A 19,268-nucleotide genomic window follows, 5' to 3' on the forward strand; every position below is an offset into this window, starting at 1 on the left:
ATTCTGTCACTCGGATCATCTCTGCTCAGGAGAAACTAGGAGCAAAAAACAATGAGAAAACGACTGAAGCTGGGTCTCTAAAATTTAATTTATTGAAAATCTTTCCCTGTATCCCCTTACAGCGTCTCCCTCTGCCTGCTGGGGAGATGGCGTTGCACCTTAGGAGTTTTGTGGGAATGCGTTGCCCCCAGTTTGCTCGGGAAGAGGAGCGGCAGAACGCTTGGGATGCTCCAGGTAATCTGCCTTAATTCCCCTCCGCATCGGCGCTCCTGCGCCTTCATTGGGCAGGCCGGGCGGCGGAAAAAAAAACCTGCGGCTCGCATTTACAGTTCATTGGTTCGTGCCAGTAGGCCACAGCTGACCTCGCGAGCAGATCCTGCGCTAGCGCAGCCCGCAGAACCGCGGCTCTGCCCGCAGCCGCTCCCCGCGCCCCTCGGGCGGCGCATCCGCGGGGCCCGGGCCATGTGAGCGGCCGCGGGCTCCGGGAAAGCCATCTTGGGCGGCTGCGAGCGCCTCATAGGCTCACGGGCGGCCGTGCACGGCGATGATGCTCGCTCGGCTCCCCGCCTGCCCGCCCGCTCCGCGCCCGTGAAGCGCCGGCACCGAGCGCCGCCGGAGCTGCGGCTGCGGCCGGCCCCGCTCCGCTCCGACCGCCGACCCCCGGAGCTGCTGCCGACCCCCGGAGCTGCTGCCGACCCCCGGAGCTCCTGCCCGGCCCCGGAGCTGCTGCCGACCCCCGGAGCTGCTGCCGACCCCCGGAGCTCCTGCCCGGCCCCGGAGCTGCTGCCGGCCCCGCTCCGCTCCGACCCCCGAGCCGCGGCTCCTGCCGGCCCCCGGAGCTGCTGCCCACAGCCGAGCTGCGGCTGCTGCCGGCCCCGCTCCGCTCCTCTCCGCTCCTCTCCGCTCCCGCATGAGCCCGCTCGCCCCCGGCACCGCCTGAGCGCAGGTACGCGGGGATCGCTCCCTGGGAGCCGCCGGGGCTGCTCCGCGCTTGCGGGGCCGCAGGGGATGGGGAAGGGGATGGGGATGGATGCGTGTGCGGGGGGAAGAGTCCCTTTCCGGCGCCGGTAACTCTCATCGCAGGCAGGCAAACTTTATTATTCTGCAGCAATTCGGTGATGCCCTTCACTGCATCTTCCCTTCTAGGTGCTGCTCTGAATAATAAAATGTGCATCGTGCACGAGCACTAGGTAAAGGGATTAAACTCTTGCTAGATTATTCCATCCTCCCTCCGACTGATGTTTAATCTGATGTCATTTCCCAGTCGCTTTTAGGGTTTCCAATAAAATAAAAGCCATTTTGGCAGGTTTGATGGCTGTATTTCTGTTCCGTGTTGGTGTCTGTGGGCAAAGTTGGTGGTGGCAGTGGCTGTGGCTGTCACTGCCCCCAGCCCCAGGCATGGTGCATCTCCTCAGAATGTGTTTGCTTTGCAAATGTGGATTGTCGTGTCACGGCAAAGTCATCACCGGCTGCTCCTCCACGCAGCCACTGCCCGTGCAAATACGTGGCATTTGTCTGGCATCTAAAGCTGAATCAGACCAATTGCCAGTAAATTCCTCATCCTTTTTTCACCGAACGGCGAGGTTTGCAGACAGATACAGACAGACACATGGACACTAGATAGCAGGACTGGGGGATGTGTGTTCTGCAGACGATCACGTAGAACAGAATAATGACATTTATGACTGCAAATTCCCATAAACACCAGTGAATTAGCACGTAGCAGTATGCTGTGCTCAGTGTTCCGGGGGTACTGCAGGGTTTTTATTAACCTCTCCTCCGAACTGGCCATTGCTGGCGGTGCTGGGCACGGGGGTGTGTCTTTCCCAGAGTGATGTGATGGTCGACATTACAGCTGTACATGGGCTTCGTGCAGTTGTGGCTGAGGAGAATCTCAGTGCACATTAAAGCTTCGGGTTTGGTTTTTTAAGCTACTGCTGCCAGGTTTTTTAGTGGTAAAACACTGCCTGGGCTGTTTTGTCCAGGGCAGGTAGTGATGCAGGGTTTGTATACAAAATAACTCAGCAGAATAACTTATTAGTGAGTCTTGAATCTGCATCTGGTAAATAGAGAGCCTGCTTCTTAAGGGATTGTATATATTTTGAAGAAATACCTGAATTCAAATGCACTGATTGTAACATTTAGAATTGCACCAATTATTCTGTGACAGGGGAAGAATACCATGATTGTTATCATCCAAATAAAAATAAGGACTATTGCTTGGCAAGACAGAAGAGCTGCCTTAACAAAACAGCATGAAATACTGAAACACAGACCAAACAGTAGAGGGGAAGATACAGCATCCCCATAAAGCCAATATGATAAAAAATAGCAGTATATGGCACTGATGTGAAAGTTGCTGTAGTCACTTCGTATTTTGGCATTTTTGATCGGGAGGTGTTGCATTTTTATTAGAGGAGGGCTTTCAAGTCTGCCCAGCTGACAAATGAAGAAGGTAATTCAGATCAAATATTACAGATGTCAGCCAGGACTCGCCACTGTAGGCAGCCTTTGAAACACATTTGTGCTACTTCTAGTACCTTAAAGGAGTTTGGGGGTTTTTTAGGTGCCTCTTTGTTGTTCCTTTTTACCTGATGGTCCTGGTCAGTGGCTTTGTGCAGACTGTTTTCTTTTAAAAAGGAAAAAGACCGACTCTAAATGAAACCAGCCAAGTGGCCATGCTGTCTGCAGGCTGGAGAGCAGCTCTGATTTTCCCTGCTTACATACCTGAATGGGTTCCAGCTGCTAAAATACAGCATGACTGCATGCTAGAGGCAGTGAACAGAGGGGCTCTGCTATTACATCCAACTTGATATATTTGCCTCTACCTGGTGCACCTTTTGGAGACAGGCAGCATGTTGAAATTTCTAGAATTAAAACCAAGTTACAGCTCTAAAACAGCACGTGGGTTTTAGGGGTAGGAAAAGTGAGGTGGAACAAAATATGGGGCAGGGCAGTGCCACAGATTTCTGCATGAAAATGGTCTGAATAGCTGCTAAATACTGCTGTAGCTAACTGACAGCTGCAAGCTCAGAAACCTGAAGCATCTCTCTGTAGATGTGACCAGCCCCATAGCTGTACAAAGCATGGATGTACTTGTGCATCTGCCCAGACTGTACAGGTGTGTCTCTGGTTTAGGTACGTGTTAGGTGTGCACGCACCCGTGTGTGTGACCACTGCCCTTTGCAGAGCTGTGTGATACTGAGCCTTAAATCAATATTCCAGCACAACAGTGTTCTTTTTACAAAACTCTGAACCTCTCTGGGCTGCCACAAGAGAAATGAGAAGCCTGTCATCACTGATAATTAACGTCCTCGGGTGTAAGGGGGGGTTCTTTTTCGTGTGTCCAGTGCCCCACCACAGATCAAAATTAAATATCCAAAACCACACTGACTTTGCTCTGTAATGAGAAAGCAGTTGGTCATGTCCTGTCCTTTCAATATTCATGTTGAATGAAGCATGGTTTGACAGTCAAGGCTGTTTGTCATTTCACTGAAACTGTTTCAGGCCCGCATCACTGCTACGAAATATGTCACACCAGCTGAAATATCTGTTAGTCACGACTTTTTTCCCGGGACTTATTTTTGGGTTATTATTCAGCAAAAGGTTCTGACTAAACTGGAATTTTGTGTAAATCCTTTGTTTGCCCCTCTCATAGCCTGTATATCCTATTCTGATCGAATGTCAACCTGTGTAGATGCCAATTCCTCTCTGGTGTTTGGAAAGTCTCTCTGTGCATAGGAGCAAGGAACTGAAATCTGCTTCAGATTTTCTGGAAAACACCTGGTGCCAGTGGTGATTACCTGTCTGACTGTTGATGTTCTGTGTAAGATGCCTGTCCAGCACAGATGAGGATTGTCACCGAGTGCTGCTGACAGCAGCATTTCCTCTGTTAGAACAGCATTTGCTGTTAGAATTGACAAATATATCCCAATATCATGAATAAAAAATAGAACTGGAGTGTAGCCAAAGCACTGGGAAAATGCAGCTTCTCCCAGACAAGGTGCCACGAGGCCAGTTTGTGCTCAGTGGTGGAGAAGAGAGCTCCTGCCAGGCTCTGGGCAGGGGCAGGGGTGCCCTGGCCCTGCAGCAGCTGGGGACTGCAGCTTGAGAGAGCACTGAGGTTTCTCTGCACCCATCCTGGTAAATGGTGTGTGTTCATCCTGTAAATGGTGACTGTAAAGCCACCCGTGGCTGGGATTTTGGTGAGGAGATAAGAGCGGTCCAAAGGCTCGTGGCTCCACACTTCGGCTCGTGCTCGTGGTCAGGAAACAAGAGTGGGGCTTCCAGCTCTGCCACAGGTTCTGTGAATGGCCCTGAGCAAAGCATTTAGCATCTCCTGGGCTCTGTTATCTTTCTGTAAATGGGAATAATAATGAAGTCTTTCCACTACATTCTATTTGTTTTATCTGCTTCGGAAATGAGATTTTCAGACCAAATACTGTTTTCTCCATCAGGATACTGAACCCAACAGAGGCTTCTAGATGCTACTTATAAATCACTTGACAGCCTGCATTGTGTGTTGCTGATCTATAGGAAATGTTGCTGAGTGCCAGAAGAATTTGAATTTGTTCTGGGGTTTCAGGAATAGCATTTGATTAGCTAAATTCTCTGTTGTGCTGGTGGGCATGTCCAGGTGGGAGTGGAGAGCCTCATCCCCTGCTGGTGACTGTGGTTTGGTACAAACATTTACAGTGCAGGTGTCAGGACAGGGGGAATGGGATGGGGAGGGGGTTTGTTTTTTAAAAAATATGTAATTGTCATAAAGTTTTCTGTTTTCTGCTGCACACAGGCTGGGTTTCTAGAGCAGCAGGGATTGCTGTGCCCAGTGCTGGCTGATCAGCAGCAGTGCAGGCTGTTCCTGTGAACAGGCAAGAGGAAGGCACTGAGAAAATAACAGCACGGCACAGATTCTCTTCCCTGCTCTCATCTCAGGACAATTAGAAACCCTTTTCCAGTTTTCCTTTAGGGATCATCCTGCAGCCAGCCCCTCTTCCTCAAGGCTGGATGTGAACACGGCAAGCTGGTGGGCAGCCATCATATGCACCCCTTTCCTTCCATGCTCCACCTCCCCTAGAACTAGACTGATTATTTTTCTTTCACTGAGGAGCACAAATCATTTTTACAGACATCCTCATCAAGTTTTTACACTGGATGTGTGATGGAAAAATTACAATTATACCCCCTCTTGCCACCTGTGAAAGGAAAATAGGCCTTTCTTGAAGCAGATTACTTGTTTAGGGTTGGCTTAGAAATATACAAAATCAAGGCTAAATTCCCCAAGAATAGGGAATTTATTCTGTGACTTTACCTTTTCAACTCCTGCTGAATATTTCTGTACCTCCTTCTTAGAGAGCTGGAAAAATGCTCTTTGTTACTCCAGTATGGAATGCCATGGTGCCTTTTTGGTGTGGGAAGTGCAGTGAGGGCCCTGCCCCTCTCACTGAGAGTGTTCTCTGGTGTTAATCAGCCAGGACTCGTACAGATCTGTGCCAGCCACAGCCAGAGAGGGGCACAGCACAGAGTCCCTGGGCGTGGGCTGGGGCTGGGCGCTGGCTGGAGATGGCTGGAGCTGGGATAGGGTTAGGGTTAGGGTTAGGGTTAGGGTTAGGGTTAGGGTTAGGGTTAGGGTTAGGGTTAGGGAGCTGCTGGAGCTCAGATTCAGGGCAGGAAGCTCTCAGCTGTCACAGTGACCAGCACTACAGGGCTGGCTCTGGCCCCTGTGCCCTGCATTTCCCTGCTCTGTGGCACTCGCAGTTCCCCCTCCTGGTAAAGTCTGACTTTCTGTTCTCCCCACCTCCCTGCCCCCAGTCCTGCACATAGTTTAGAACCTCAGGAATATTCCCTGCCAGCTCCAGCAGTGTATTCCTTGCCCTCTCTCTTGTTTACTGCTTGCTAATTAAATTTTGTAGGTGGCAGTTTGAAATCTTAGTGGGACATGTCATGTGACTGCTAATGCTCTGCAGATCTCTATTACATAACCTTTAAGTAGTTTGGGAAAATGTGCTTGTGTCATACTGGGCCTGACATAAGGCTCTGTCTGAAGCCAACGGCCTGATCAGGTTTTTTATGTAGGATGACTGCAGAAATCTTGTGGATGGTTTGTTCTGGCACAAGATTTGTGCCCTCGGCTGTCAGGTCAATTGTCTTCCCTGGCGGAGACGCTTCGCAGTCGGCTCTGTCTGCCTTCCCTGCAGGGCAGAGCAGGCAGGGCTCGGATTTCAACACTGGCACGCCAGGCAGAGATCGAATAAATGCTAAATGCAGGATGCTCGGGGCCCTTCTGCCTTCCTGAGAGCTTTGCTCATCCCAGTTCTGAAGTGCAAACCCAGGAACCCTCTCAGCTTGTCCCCCCACCCCTTCACCTCCCCCAGATCTTAATTGGGCCCTGGTGCTTTCTGCAGAATGAAAACGTGAATCAATACAGGTTTAAAAAATGCTGCGTAGGGACGATCAATTTTTAATGCTGGGTAATTCATTAGGTTCTGGTTTGCTAAAGGAGCACTTTGTAAATGGCAGCAACGTGTCCACTCACAGAGTAAGAGCTCTTCCTCCTTCCTCCAGGCCAGAACCATCTCCTGGTCACACTTCACACACAGTCCCACACTCTTGGTGCCTAAAACATCCCTATACACCCCTATACATCATCCCGATACATCCCTATAATCTCTATGCATCCCTATACACTCTTATACACCCTTATACATCATCCCTATACATCCCTATACATCATCTTTATACACCCTTATACATCATTTTTACACACCCTTATACATCATCTTTATACATCCCTACACATCCTTCTCCACTGTCCAGTGCAGCTTAAGCGCTCCATGGATGGACCAGCCTGGGCCCTGAAGGAAATAAGTCTCATTTTGGTTTCCTGGCCAGGGTGTGGCCTTGGGGGCTGAGTCCTGTCTGTGAGTTTTGTCTGTCTGTGGCTCTGATCGTGCTCTCTGATAAACCACGGGGCATCTTCTGCCTCACTTTCTTTACCTGCTGGGAAGGCTCCGTGGCAGTGAGCTGCTGTGGCCTTGCAGTGAAAGTTGTAATGAGTCAGGAGGGAGAACTGGATGAAATTCTGGGTGATAAGACAGAGGGCAGCTGGGAGAAGGCTGGTGCATCGTGTCACACCAGTGCCACAGCTCTGGTGGCTCCAGTGAACCTCAGCCTCACTCCTGCAGGGGTGGGAGCTCCAGCTTTTCCTCAGAGTTCCACAAGATCACATTTCTCGTGCAGCTGGAGTGAAGCAGCCCTGCTCAGTGACTCTGGATATTGATCCCAGCTGTCCCATGCAAGTGAGAGTTTTGCCACCCTGGATATTGGTAGTTATCAGAAACCCCAAACCTTGTGCTCAGCTTGCATCCTAACTTCCCTCTTGAAAAATGTCTGTTTGATTTCTGCAAACACTGCTACAAGGAAATGAAGTGTATAAAGCTTCAAGCTGCTGATATTTTTGTAACATAATGATAAAAATGTTGTAAATACGCAATTTTTTCTTGTCTTAGAATAAGACAGAACAATTTAGAGCACAGAACAAGAAAGGAAGGCAGGCTGCCCACGGTGGTGAGAGCTGAAAGAGCGAAGCAGTGAGTGAGGCCATGAACTGCTGACCCCACTGGTGTGCCACCCTGCAGTCTGTGGGGCTCAGGTGGTGCCAGGGATTCCCTGTGGGAGAACTGCTCTGGGCAGAGAGCAGCCCTGAGAGCACAGTGTTTGTGTCCTGGCCATAAACACAGGGCACGTTCCATTGGCCACGGGTCCAGTGCTGCCACAACACGTGTGTGACCCGGTGTAGGGATGTTCCCCCTGCTGACGAGTAAACCAGTTCCCCTTTGTGTCCTTACAAAGGAAAAAAGCCCAGAAGGTTCTCTCCTCAAGTTGGTTAAAAGACACCTCTCAGGGCCTTGGAGACTTCACCTCAAACTTAAGGATAGCTAATTGGACAGGAGCCAAAAAGTCCCGCCTAAGCATTCACTAGAAAACAAGAGAACAAAAGAGTTAATTGCTTTTGTGAAGTGTTTTAGCAGGAGCAAGAACCTCTTACCCTGGCTTGGTTTTTCTCTGTAAAGAGCTTTTTTATTTTGCCTTTTATTAAACCTTTTTTGTTTCCAACACTGTCACAGGAGCCATCCTGCTCCTTTATGCCACCTGAGGTAGCTGAGCTATCAAGGGTGTGATGTTCGTCTATGAGAGCCTGTAAGCCCAGGCTCGAATAGGTAAAACAACCCTGGAGGTGGCACTGGGCAGCGGGGCACTCCCTGGTGCTCTGCAGAGCTCCAGCCCAGGCACTGGGCACGGCAGAGGATGCTGAGGAAAACCCTCTCCTTCCTCCCTGCCCACCCCTGACCCCTCTCAGACGAGCTCCTTCCCCTCCCTCGCCCCACTGTGCTTTGTGTAACTAAAACTTAGGCATGTAGAAAACGACCAGAACATGTAGTCAAGGCGCGCTGTTGATTTTTTAGTATCACTTTATTGAATAGCATTTAAGGGCCATGCTGCTGTTGAGAAGGATGTTTTCTCACTCTCATTTGCTGTAACCAAGTAACAGGAAATCTTCCTTAGTGCAGCTGGGTTATGCACTGGAACGTGTGGATGGCACTGGCTGTAGGCAGTTGGAAATTATTGTTTGAAAGAAGGTCTTTTACACCAGTAAGGGTGTCTGGGTAAAGTATCCACGTGCCATGGTGTTCTCTTTGAGGTTTTACCAGCCTAGTTTGCCCACTTCAGCTCTGTGTGCTTTCTTAGAAGTTAGATCAGATCCTGTAGGATTTCTCAGGCCACTGAAAGAGGAAGGAAGAACTGGAGAGGCTTAAAAAACACCCAGTGAGAAGGTGGAGTGGAAAACAAAGAATTAAAAGGTAGCGCCTGTTTATTTTCCATGTGTGTACAGGGATTCTACTGTTCTGTGTCTGGACTTGCTTCTTAAAATAATTTGGTAAATGTGAGTTCAGAAGTGCTCTTCGTTAAATACTGGTGAGTTTTACTAACTGGTTTTACTAATTCCTTGTCTTTGTCCTCAGTAATACATCACAATTTAGTTTTTGACAAGCTTGTCATTTGTGGACTACTCACAAGTAAGCAAAAAGGGACTGTCCTTGACATCACATTGCCTTGGGGGTAAAAATGAGATTTTGTTTGTGGTGTGTAACAATTGCCAAGAGAACAGAATTTTCATAGCAATCGTAGCTGTTAGAAAAATGCAGATTTGAGGCAAGTAGCACTATTTATTTTTTGTTCTCTGCAACATTCATTAAAAGCATAATTGCTAGCATTAACTAGGCAGAATAATGCATGCCTGTGAGCTGCAGTGCTTTTAAAGGTCCATGGCATTCCTACTATCAGAATTTCTAATTTATTGGAATAATTTCAGGGCTGAAATGGGTTTCTTTCATAATGGGTGGGTGCGATGTATCTTATTCAGAGCCGTGGTAAATCCCCTCTTGTGCACGAGTCCCACTGCTGCAATCCAGTACGGGTGTGCGTGGGAAAAATGCAGCTGGGTTTTCATGCTTCCATCTAACCTGCTCTAGGGATGAAGCCCCACAGGAATGTTCAGCTATCACTATCCATCATTGTTGGATTGATAATACACCACTATTGCATAAATAATAAAACCAGCAAGTAAATACTTCAGGGGAAATATTGCAAAATCCCGCTCTGTGTCTCTGAAAATGACCAGGCCTGTTTGGAAGGGCAGGAGAGAGGGGTGAGAAACAAGCCCCATTATTTCCATCATCAATAATTAAAACCATTTACAAAGAGTGTGGAATTCTTAAAACACATCTTAAAGCTCTGGTTTTTTGAGTCAGTGTAGGATTTGTGCTCAGGAAGGATGGGTTGGAACTGGAACAAGCCAGAAGAAAGGGCTGTGTGAATAAACCAGGAATTTGGGGAGCTTATGTTATGAAACACTAAAAGAGCTTACTCTTTGTTGTCTAATAGTGACAAAATGACAAGGTAGGTCTGATTTCATCACTAATGCTGACTCAGGCTCAGACTTAGTGCTGAGTGCTCCAGGTCAGACACCCAGAGCTTGCCAAGACAATGGAGGTGTTCAGAAATGCCAAAAGCTGCTCATCTCTGGTGTAGCTTTTCCACAGCATCTGTGTGGCTGAGCTTTAACCCAGCTTTAGTTTAACCTTGTCTAAGTGCTTCCTGGGCTTGTTCTCTGTCTGAACTCAGTAATTCTCAATGAACCATTGCTCCAAGTGCTACATGAATGTTCTTTATGTGAAAAAGCCCTTTTTACTTTTGCAGTCTTTACATGGTGCCTCTGGTACTTTTCTCAGTGTGACTGAATATTTTTCAGTTCAGACTTCCTAACTAAAAGCTCTGTCTGCTCTGGAAGCCCAAGGTTTCTCCTAATCTCTCACTTCCATAATATTTGTGAATAGTTCTGCTATTCATTTTTACGTTTTTCCCAGAAGGGTTCTTGGGAAAAGCAGAATTTTATTTTGAATTGTTATTGCCATGGGGCCAAATACATTGGGTTATTACTTGTGCTGTCTCAAGAATACCTGCTCAGTCCCTCACTCATGTGCTTCAGGTGGAATGTTAGTATCAGAGACTCCATTTTTCTCCATAAAGATAGAGCAGGAAGTCATGCTAACAAATGGGTACATTTGGGGTGAGCTCCCCCTGTCGAAGATGTGCATTTTGCCGTTATTTTGTATTCTTTTAGCTCAGCACTTGTTACCTGGCCTGGGGATGGACGGTGGGCTCCTGCTGCCTGCCCAGTCTCAGCCTGCAGGAGCTTTCAGAGCGGCTCTGCTGCAGCCCCCTGGAGATCCCAAGCACACACAAAGCAGGCTTGCTTGTTTTCCTAGCCACGGAGCTGTGTTGTTTCTGTGTGTTTGTCTGCAGGCAGTGCTCTTTGATCCCCTGGGGTTCAGTGGATTCCTCCTCGGGAGGGGAAGGGAGTGTGCAGGCACAGTCCGGAGCTGCTGCTGGCCCCTGGCTCTCTCTGGGCAGGGCTGTTGGAATGCAGAGGCAGCAGTTTGCCTTTTGCCAGCACAGGGTGAATGGTTAACAAGTGTTAAATGCTCTAAAGAAGCAGTGATGGCATTATTCCATTCATGCATTGCTTTATGTTCCATGGATTCATATGATGCACTTCGCCTTTCATCTTGGGATTTCAAAGTCCTTACAGACATTAATTAACAAAGTCTTAGTGCACATCTCCTAGGTAAGAAGGATTATTATCCCCATTTTGTTCAGGAGGGCACAGAATTTCACCAAATTTCTGCCACGAGTCAATGGCAGAGCTGGGAACCCAACCTGGCTGTGCTGCACCGCACAGCTCTGCTCCCGAGTACCCTCACCAGGAGATGTGTGGGCTTCTGCGCAATGCACATGGAACAGGTTCAGTCATTTCCTGCTGCATAAATTAAAAATAAATGAGCAACCAAAACCGAAAAAATCCAGCAGTTGTATACCGGCAGTGAAGGGATGAAAGAACATTTTGGGAAGAGGACACCAACACTTTGAGTGCTGTAAGAGGTGGGGCTGCTCCCTGCAGGAAGGTGTGTGCCTGCTCACTTTGCACACCCTCCTCTCATCCCCTGTCTGGGTACAGGGGAGGCAAAGTCAAGGCTCAGGGCTGGCAGGGAGCTGCTCCTGCTGCAGAAAAGCCAAGTGCATTTGTTCCTGTTGCTGCAGGAGGCATTGGCTGGGGCTGCCTCAGATTTATTGGGGAAACATCGTGGCTGTGACACCTTGCTAAAAACTCTCCCTCTGTGCTGCCAGCAAACATTATGCCTGTTATCCAAAAGTGAAAATATTCTTATTTGTGTGTTACATAACAGGATTCACTCCCTCCCCATCCTTACTTGGTAATTTGTTTGTAAGACAGACTTGGGATTTTGTGCAGCCCAGTCTGAGCACTTGGGGTGGACTTGACCTGAAGATTTCTGGTCTCACCTATTCCTCTCTGGTTATAAATCATTGCTGATGATTTATTCTCTGAATCTGGATAGTACAGGTGAATGCTTTTGATCTTAAGGTCTTCAAACTATAATTTCTGGGGATGTTTTGACTGGGATCTGAGTTTTGCAGACCTGTGATGATGGGTGATGGAGAGAAATGTTAGATCTGCTGCAACCACCTTAAAAATAAAGAAAAACTTTTTTGTTCAGCTGAGAGGGAATTCTCCTGGTCCTAAAAATCCTGCTGAGAATCAAGAGGTTGCTGGAGGTTTCTAAGGAATGGTTCCTTCAGAGAAAATCAGGCCAGGGTTTGCCTTTTTTTTTTTTTCCTAGGGTTTAGAAGAGAAAGTGTATTTAAAGACATCCATTCTCTTCCTACATGAACAGTGGCTTGAATTTAGCATGCTGTCTGCTCTGGAAGTTTATTAATGTAATCACTCATCTGCAGATAGTTAAAACACTGAAGGAATCAGGCTGGCAGGGAGCCGAATCACGGTGCAAAACCAAGCCACACCACAGCAACATTAACCTTTCCCGCTTGGAGCTCTCTCAGCTTCCCTCCAGTGTGCTTATCTAAGCTTGCCAGCAGAATATGCAAGGTAGAGACTTTCAGGAGATGTGGTGGTGTGGGGTTTTCTGGTTTGTGTTCAGCTGGAAGGATGAATTCCAATGTTTGTGCTAACAGCTTTCCTGCAGAGCTGCTCTGGAGCGTGCCTGGTTTGCTGGGTGGGAGGTGAGAGTGGAGGGTCAGGGTGAAGGTGGGACTCTGCTCTGTGGAGTCCTGGAACCAGAGGATCCTTTGGGCTGGAAATAGCTCCAGGGCAGTTGTGTACAGCCTCTGACCCATCACCCCTCTGTGTGTTCTCCTTCTCCTGGCAGGGAGAGGCAGTGCAGGGCTTGGGAACCCCGTGACAGGACAGCTCAGCACAGCCTGCCCCAGCAGAACCTGCCCAAACTGGGCTCCAGCTCAGCAGAACCTGCCCAAACTGGGCTCCAGCTCAGCAGAACCTGCCCCAAACTGGGCTCCAGCTCAGCAGAACCTGCCCAAACTGGGCTCCAGCTCAGCAGAACCTGCCCAAACTGGGCTCCAGCTCAGCAGAACCTGCCCCAAACTGGGCTCCAGCTCAGCAGAACTTGCCCTAAACGAGGCTCCAGCTCAGCAGAACCTGTCCATTACCTTGATGAAGACACCTTCTCATCCATTTTAGCATATTTGAAGGCATCATTTAAATGCTACTCCAGTGCTTGCACCAGTAGTTAGAAATACAAGATTCTGTGTGAGGGAGGGAGAGATAAAGCAAAAAAGTGTTTTCTAGAAAAGTTTTTAGATCAATTGAAGTTAGAGTTTAAGTTTGTGGAGCTCAGTCAGTCCAGAATGCTTTGCACAGATGTGTATGAACAACTTATACTGGCAGTGATAAAGAGGTAAGATATCCAGGAGAAACAGAATTTAGTTATAAGGAAAAAGCTTCAAGGAATCTTCAAAGTAACCACATTCCTTAAAAGATGGAAAGCCGGAAATTGCAATGAATCTAACTTTCATTAAGTGGATCAAAGGGGAAGATGGATGTGACTTGCATATCATCAATTCCAGCCTTTTGCTGGTACAGGATGCAGATGGAGGCTGGAGAAAAAGAAAATCCTTTAACTAATCTTCATATCACTTAATAGGAAAGTCAAAGTAAATTGATTCTCACTTCCTGGGCTAAATTCTGGACCTGTGATGATACAGTTATTTAACTTGCCTTTGTTCAAAGAGCTCCCCTGGAGAAGGGCAAGTGGCAGCAGCAATTCCAGGCACAGCTCCTCATGGGATGAAGGTGCAAGCACAGGTGTGTGGGCTCCAGTGAACTTTAAATGAGAAAAGCAAGGGGAAAGTCAAGGGAAACTTGCTGTGAGGCTGGCCAGAAAGGGGCAGGTTTAGCACCATCACAGGAACCATGAGGAATGACTAATGCCCAGGCAGTTATAACTTACAGAAATCTGATGGAGAAAGAAAGCTTTCTATTTTTAGTACCTGTCTTACAGTGGATATAAATGACACCTTACAGTGCCCATTTCTTCAGTGGGTGACAGAGGGCCCAGACAGCTCGAGTGTAGCTGTTCATACACTTCTAATGATAAACAAAATAATCCCATGAAGATTTATATTTTCGATTTTGTATAATAAATGGACTAATTTTTAATTATGAACATCTTTAATCTCAGTAAGAGGAGTACATGCTGAAAAATGTTTGATGCTAATAAAATGTTGATGCATCATTTGTAATTTCCAGATAGATGATCCCAAACTCTTACTCCCTGAAGAAAGCTGTGATTTTTATACTGAGGGGTGGCCTGGATGTGAAGAGTCAAGGGCAGCGTGGACACAGCTCTGCCTGGTTTATCTCGGTCTGGTTCATCTCCACAGGCTGAGCCTGTCCTCTGATGAGCCCATTAGTGCCTGCCAGGCTGCCAGACTCCTCGCCTGGAGAGCCAAAGCTGTGACTGCAGGGTTTTGGAAGGCAGGGGCAGGCCTGCAGGGCTCAGGTGCCCGTGCTGCAGGGCTGCTCTGCCTGCTCATGCTTTTGGCTGCCTGTGCAGGCACGGATCCAGCAGGGCTTGTGGCAGAGGCTGGCACTGGGAAGAAAAAATGCTCTCTCTCTGCAGGTCCCATTCTGTTCTGGCAGATCCATTTGAACTTGGTTGTGAGATCATTCATAATGATCAGCAGAGCCCTGATGGCTGCTGATGGAGTCAGAGAAACAGTTCTGCTGTTTGCACGGAATTGCTCCAAGGCTGCCCTGGGACAGGGAGCAGAAATCCCGGGCTGTGCAAGACAGGCTCAAGATGCTGTTTGCCTCGTGAGGGGTGGCTCGGTTTTTGCCAAAATGATGCTTTTGCTGCTGCCAGAACGGGGAAGTCAAAGCGGGCTGGTTTGGCTATTGAGAGATAGCAGCTGCTATCAGATGAGTTCTGGCTTCACTTTGGCTTTCAGATTTCTTCACAGAGACGAATCTTCAGCTCTTGTCCTGTTGTTTATGTCAGAGGCAGTCAGACATTTTCCTGACTGTCATTTTCGCATAAAAAGCCACCTCAAATCCTTTTTAAAGGATTTACATTTTATGTCGATAATACTTAGGGCTTAAAGGCCTGATTCTCCTTAGACTTGTGGTAGTATCACTGTGGGATAATTCCAGTGAGAAATATATTAGTTACATGTGTGAAATGAAAGAAGAACCGGTCTGGCTGATCTATTTACATAAAAATCAACAGCCCCATGGAAAAGATAGGTGTTATGTTTGCCAGTGTGGAGCTCCTGCAGGGCGATACAGTGGCTTGTTCACACGAGTGGCTAAAAGCTGAGGTACAAAAGCTTTGCTGAATGGGGCTGCAGCTGTGGCAGCTTTGTCACGGGGACATCCTGTGCACTTCTATGGAGCCTGAATGGGAAGTCTGTGTCAATAAGAGATGATGTGAATTTTACTGTTGACAGGAGTATTCTAGAAGATTCAACATGAACGGAGATCTGGTGTTCACTAAGAGTCCTTTCCCTAGCCAGGAGGTTTATGCAGGTTTGAGCTGGGGGTCAATGCAAAGCTTCCTTGCAGTCTGTGCAGAATGGCTCTGTGCACACCAAGCACAGGGGGGATTTCTTACCCCACTTTTCCAGGACACAGAAGGTGTCAATATTTGCAGCATGAATAAAATGGAGGTGTCAGCCAGTCTTATGCTCAATAACCTTTTTCTAATTTGTAAATGAGGTAAATTATTTGATACTTATACTTTATGGAAGAAATACTCAGTAGTATGGGCATGTCTCTTGCCTCTTAGCTTATCCTTGTAAGTTTTATATCAGAGTGTTAAAGAGTAATAAACAAAGCAATTATTGCATCTAGACAGCCAGATTTGTGTTTTTCCCAAGAATCAGACTTCTTGCTCTGGCCACAGGATTTGTTGGCATGTTCTGTGATACTCTGCTTTTTGAGACTTACAGCTAGAAGTGGTTTTTAGATTAACACAGCAACATGAGTCATTTGCATCACAGCTTCCTGCCCAGAAGGCACCAAAGTTGCTTTGAATTTATGACAAAAACTTTGACAGCAGACTCTCACTTTGAGTTTGGGATAGATTTCTGCAGATAGGTGTTTAACTAAATAAATTCAGAGCAATTTGGCACAGCAGCTAAAAATATGGGAACCCTCAAGACTGCAGTGCTTTGGAGAATTGGTGTCAGCTGCAGCAAGAGGCATGATGAAAATCAGAATGACTGAGAAGTGTTTAAACCAAAAGGGCAGGCCAGTGTGATACTGAGTGCATAGAGGAGGAGAATTAGGGGCAGAATATGAGAAGTGAGAAGAGGCTTTTGCAAGCAGGAGTTTGCTCAGCACAGCTCCCACCAAAACTGGGTTTTGTGAAGAGTTCCATTGATGGAGGAAGGGTTTGTGTGCCAAGGAGGTTACACAGGGTCTGCTTCAAAGAGAGGGAGCACAGAGCCATGGTGACCTTAGGTGGAAAAAGTGTGGAAAAGTAGTTTAATAGTTTATAGTTAATATAATTTCTATTATATATATATATATATAAGGTTAATAGTACATAGTTAATATATTGTTAATATAGTTGCTGAAGATTTTATTGTTCAAATTTAAAGAAGAAAAAAAAAGCCCAGTCCTTAGCTGATTTTTGAAGGAAATAGTTCACTTTGCTACATATTTCACTTACCAAATCAAAGTAAATAATACTTTTTCTGCAGTGTTTTCCATTGGTTGGTGTGAGCATTTTATTGCTTATCAGGGCTTTTTTCTTGTCAGCTGTCTGCATTCATTTTATCATTCTGGTGATGCAGGCTCTGGATGTTTCTGTTCCAGGGCTGGGATTGCATGCCTGGACAGCCTCCAGTTCTGCCCATTGTTCTTTCTTACTTTGAGCTGCAAGTGACAAGTGAGCTCTAATTTTAAAATTTATTTATTAAAAAATCAAATCAACAATCTTCCCATTGACAATCAAGATCACCATTTACCCAAAGCTAGATCTGTATAATCAGCCACAAGCCAAACTCTGCATTTTCAGTAGTGTTTCCTCTTTGCTGTCGTGGTGGGAATTGTTCAGTCTGGCTAATACTGGAAGGAAGTTTGAACAGAGATACAAGGAATTTTTTGTCTGGTGACAAACACATCTGACTCATCTATTCTTGATCCTATGAAAGAGCTGTCAGCCACCAGGGTAGCTTCACTGGCAGCCCAAACGAGTGGGGGAAGCAGGATTATTAAAGGCAGCAACCTTCCACAGCCAGGCCAGGAAATGTGACAGTGTCTGCGTTTCAGGCTAGAGATTTGTGTCCATCACCAGAGCTCGGGTTCAGAAGGAAGAAGGGTTTTTATTTTAGCTGAAATCAACAGGTTTGAGTTGCCACAAGCTCGGGAAGTCCAGGCCACTCCTCTGCCCCCAGCTGTCACTGAGCTCTTTCGTGGTGGTGACTGTCCTGCCCATCATCATTGCATGGCCAGCACGGAGATAAAATTCAGGAACAGCCCCTTGAACAGAACAGTGAGGAGTGTGGTTGGCAGGTTCCTGCTAACCCAGAGTCCCAGGGAGCACAGACATCGGTCTGTCTGTCTGTCTGTCCCCTTCCAGGACACCTCTCCTTCCATGTGGCTCTGCCCAAGGAGCCGTGAGGGCTCCCTTCAGCAGGGCAGAGCTGGTGAAAGTCTGGAGCACTGAGATCTCAGTGCACCGAGTCTGGAGCACTGAGTTCTGTGAGTCTGGAGCACTGAGTTCTGTGAGTTTGAAACACCGAGTTTTTTGAGTCTGGAACACTCAGTTCTGTGAGCTGTGAGTCTGGAACACCGAGTTTTGTGAGTTTGAAACACCGAGTTTTGGTGAAGGTTTTGCAGCTGAAGGTTCAGTGTGGACATGCTCTGAATGGATGCTCCAGCCAGGAACCTGACAGGGCAATCTTTAAATGCTCCACAGCCCCCAAACTGAAACTGAGCAGGAAAATGGATGCTCAGACCAGCCTGGGGTTTGCAGCTGCCCAGAGGCACAGCTGGCAGCCATGGGTGTGGGAATGTGAGGAACGTGATAGAGGATCCTTTTAAAAACACCCAAATCATTCAGAGTGAAACCCCACTGGCATGACCCATTGTCCTACAGTTTGATACCCTGCTTGCCTGCAGTCTGAAATGTATTCAGAGAGCTGACAGAAAGCCCTGTGCAACTCCACCAGGTGTCATCAGTGGAGTATTTTGGGATGTTGCCTTGTCTAACCAATGAGAATGTTTTGTTATATGCTTCTAAAAATTATTTAACAAGAAGTTGTGAATCTTTTTTTGGAGCCCACTTTCCATTTTCCAATGGCATCTTGCTTTCAAAACTTCAATATCGTGGGATCATTAGGTAGGGACCCTGCAGATAGTTATCCTTTCTGGAAAGCCAAATATTCTTTCTCTTCAGATGGTTCAGAAGAATTCCTATCAATCTCACTGTGTCTGTTTTTGATAGAGTTCAGATTTTATTTATCTTTAATTGCTTCCCTTTGAAGCCTCCAGGCTGTTGCAAGACAGCTCTTTGCGCGTTTTTCTCTCAGCATATGACCTCACCTGTGTGCATTTGCCGTGCTGCCCCTTGGCTGCTGTGCTTTGCAGAGCCTCATTCTGAGCAGCTCTGGGCTGGGGCTGCCTGTGCCTGAAGGGAATTTCCTAAGTGGCCAAAAGGGGAACATTCCCCGTGTGTGAAGAGCACGTCTGGGCTTGGAGGGAGCACAGGTGAAGGATGCAGAGTGGACCATTGGTATTATCTGGGGATTGTGTAGGAAGAATTGGCTGGGAAATCTCTGAGCCTTCCTGTGGTGCCGAACAGAATAACTCGAACAGAAACCTCAATAAACTGGGTATCAAACTACAGGGAGAAGTATAAATTTAGGTTAATTAAAGGCACTAAAATCAGGCAGGAAGATTATGTAGCAAGAACCCTTAATCTGCTGGGAGGGGGCTCTGTTGCTGATGGCAAGCCCAGTTCAGAGATCAGCAGGGGCTGAACATCTTTGTTTGCTCTCCTTCCTTGGATGTCTGTGCAGCTGCTTCTCCTCCTTTGTTTATTTCATTACAAATATTCATAAAAATGAAACACGTTTCCATGTACTGCCTGTGGTCCTCATTTGGAACCACTTTTTTCATCAGTTTCCAGTGGCTGGTGAGGTCTGAATTTCTCTCCTGTGTCTGTCCCATAACAGACCCCAAAGTAAAAGGCTTTAGGACACTGCCTGGTGTGTCTGGATTCATAAATTACTAAAATTACTGGTTAGTGCTCCTTTCCTTCACCTGAACTTTCCTTTGGTGGAATGTCTCCCATGTCATGAATATT

General features: G+C 47.2%; 1 protein-coding gene across 1 annotated transcript in view; it reads left to right on the forward strand.

Annotated features, from left to right (window-relative positions):
* The first annotated feature begins 898 nt into the window (after positions 1 to 898).
* The window catches only part of RIMBP2 (RIMS binding protein 2), a 104,762-nt gene continuing 86,392 nt past the window's right edge, over positions 899 to 19,268 (forward strand). The window contains exon 1 of the mRNA XM_068208327.1: positions 899 to 946. The gene's annotated coding sequence lies outside the window, so the exon portion shown is untranslated. The remainder of the gene's footprint in view (positions 947 to 19,268) is intronic.

Source organism: Anomalospiza imberbis, chromosome 18 (genome assembly GCF_031753505.1).
Source record: "Anomalospiza imberbis isolate Cuckoo-Finch-1a 21T00152 chromosome 18, ASM3175350v1, whole genome shotgun sequence".
NCBI lineage: Eukaryota > Metazoa > Chordata > Aves > Passeriformes > Viduidae > Anomalospiza > Anomalospiza imberbis.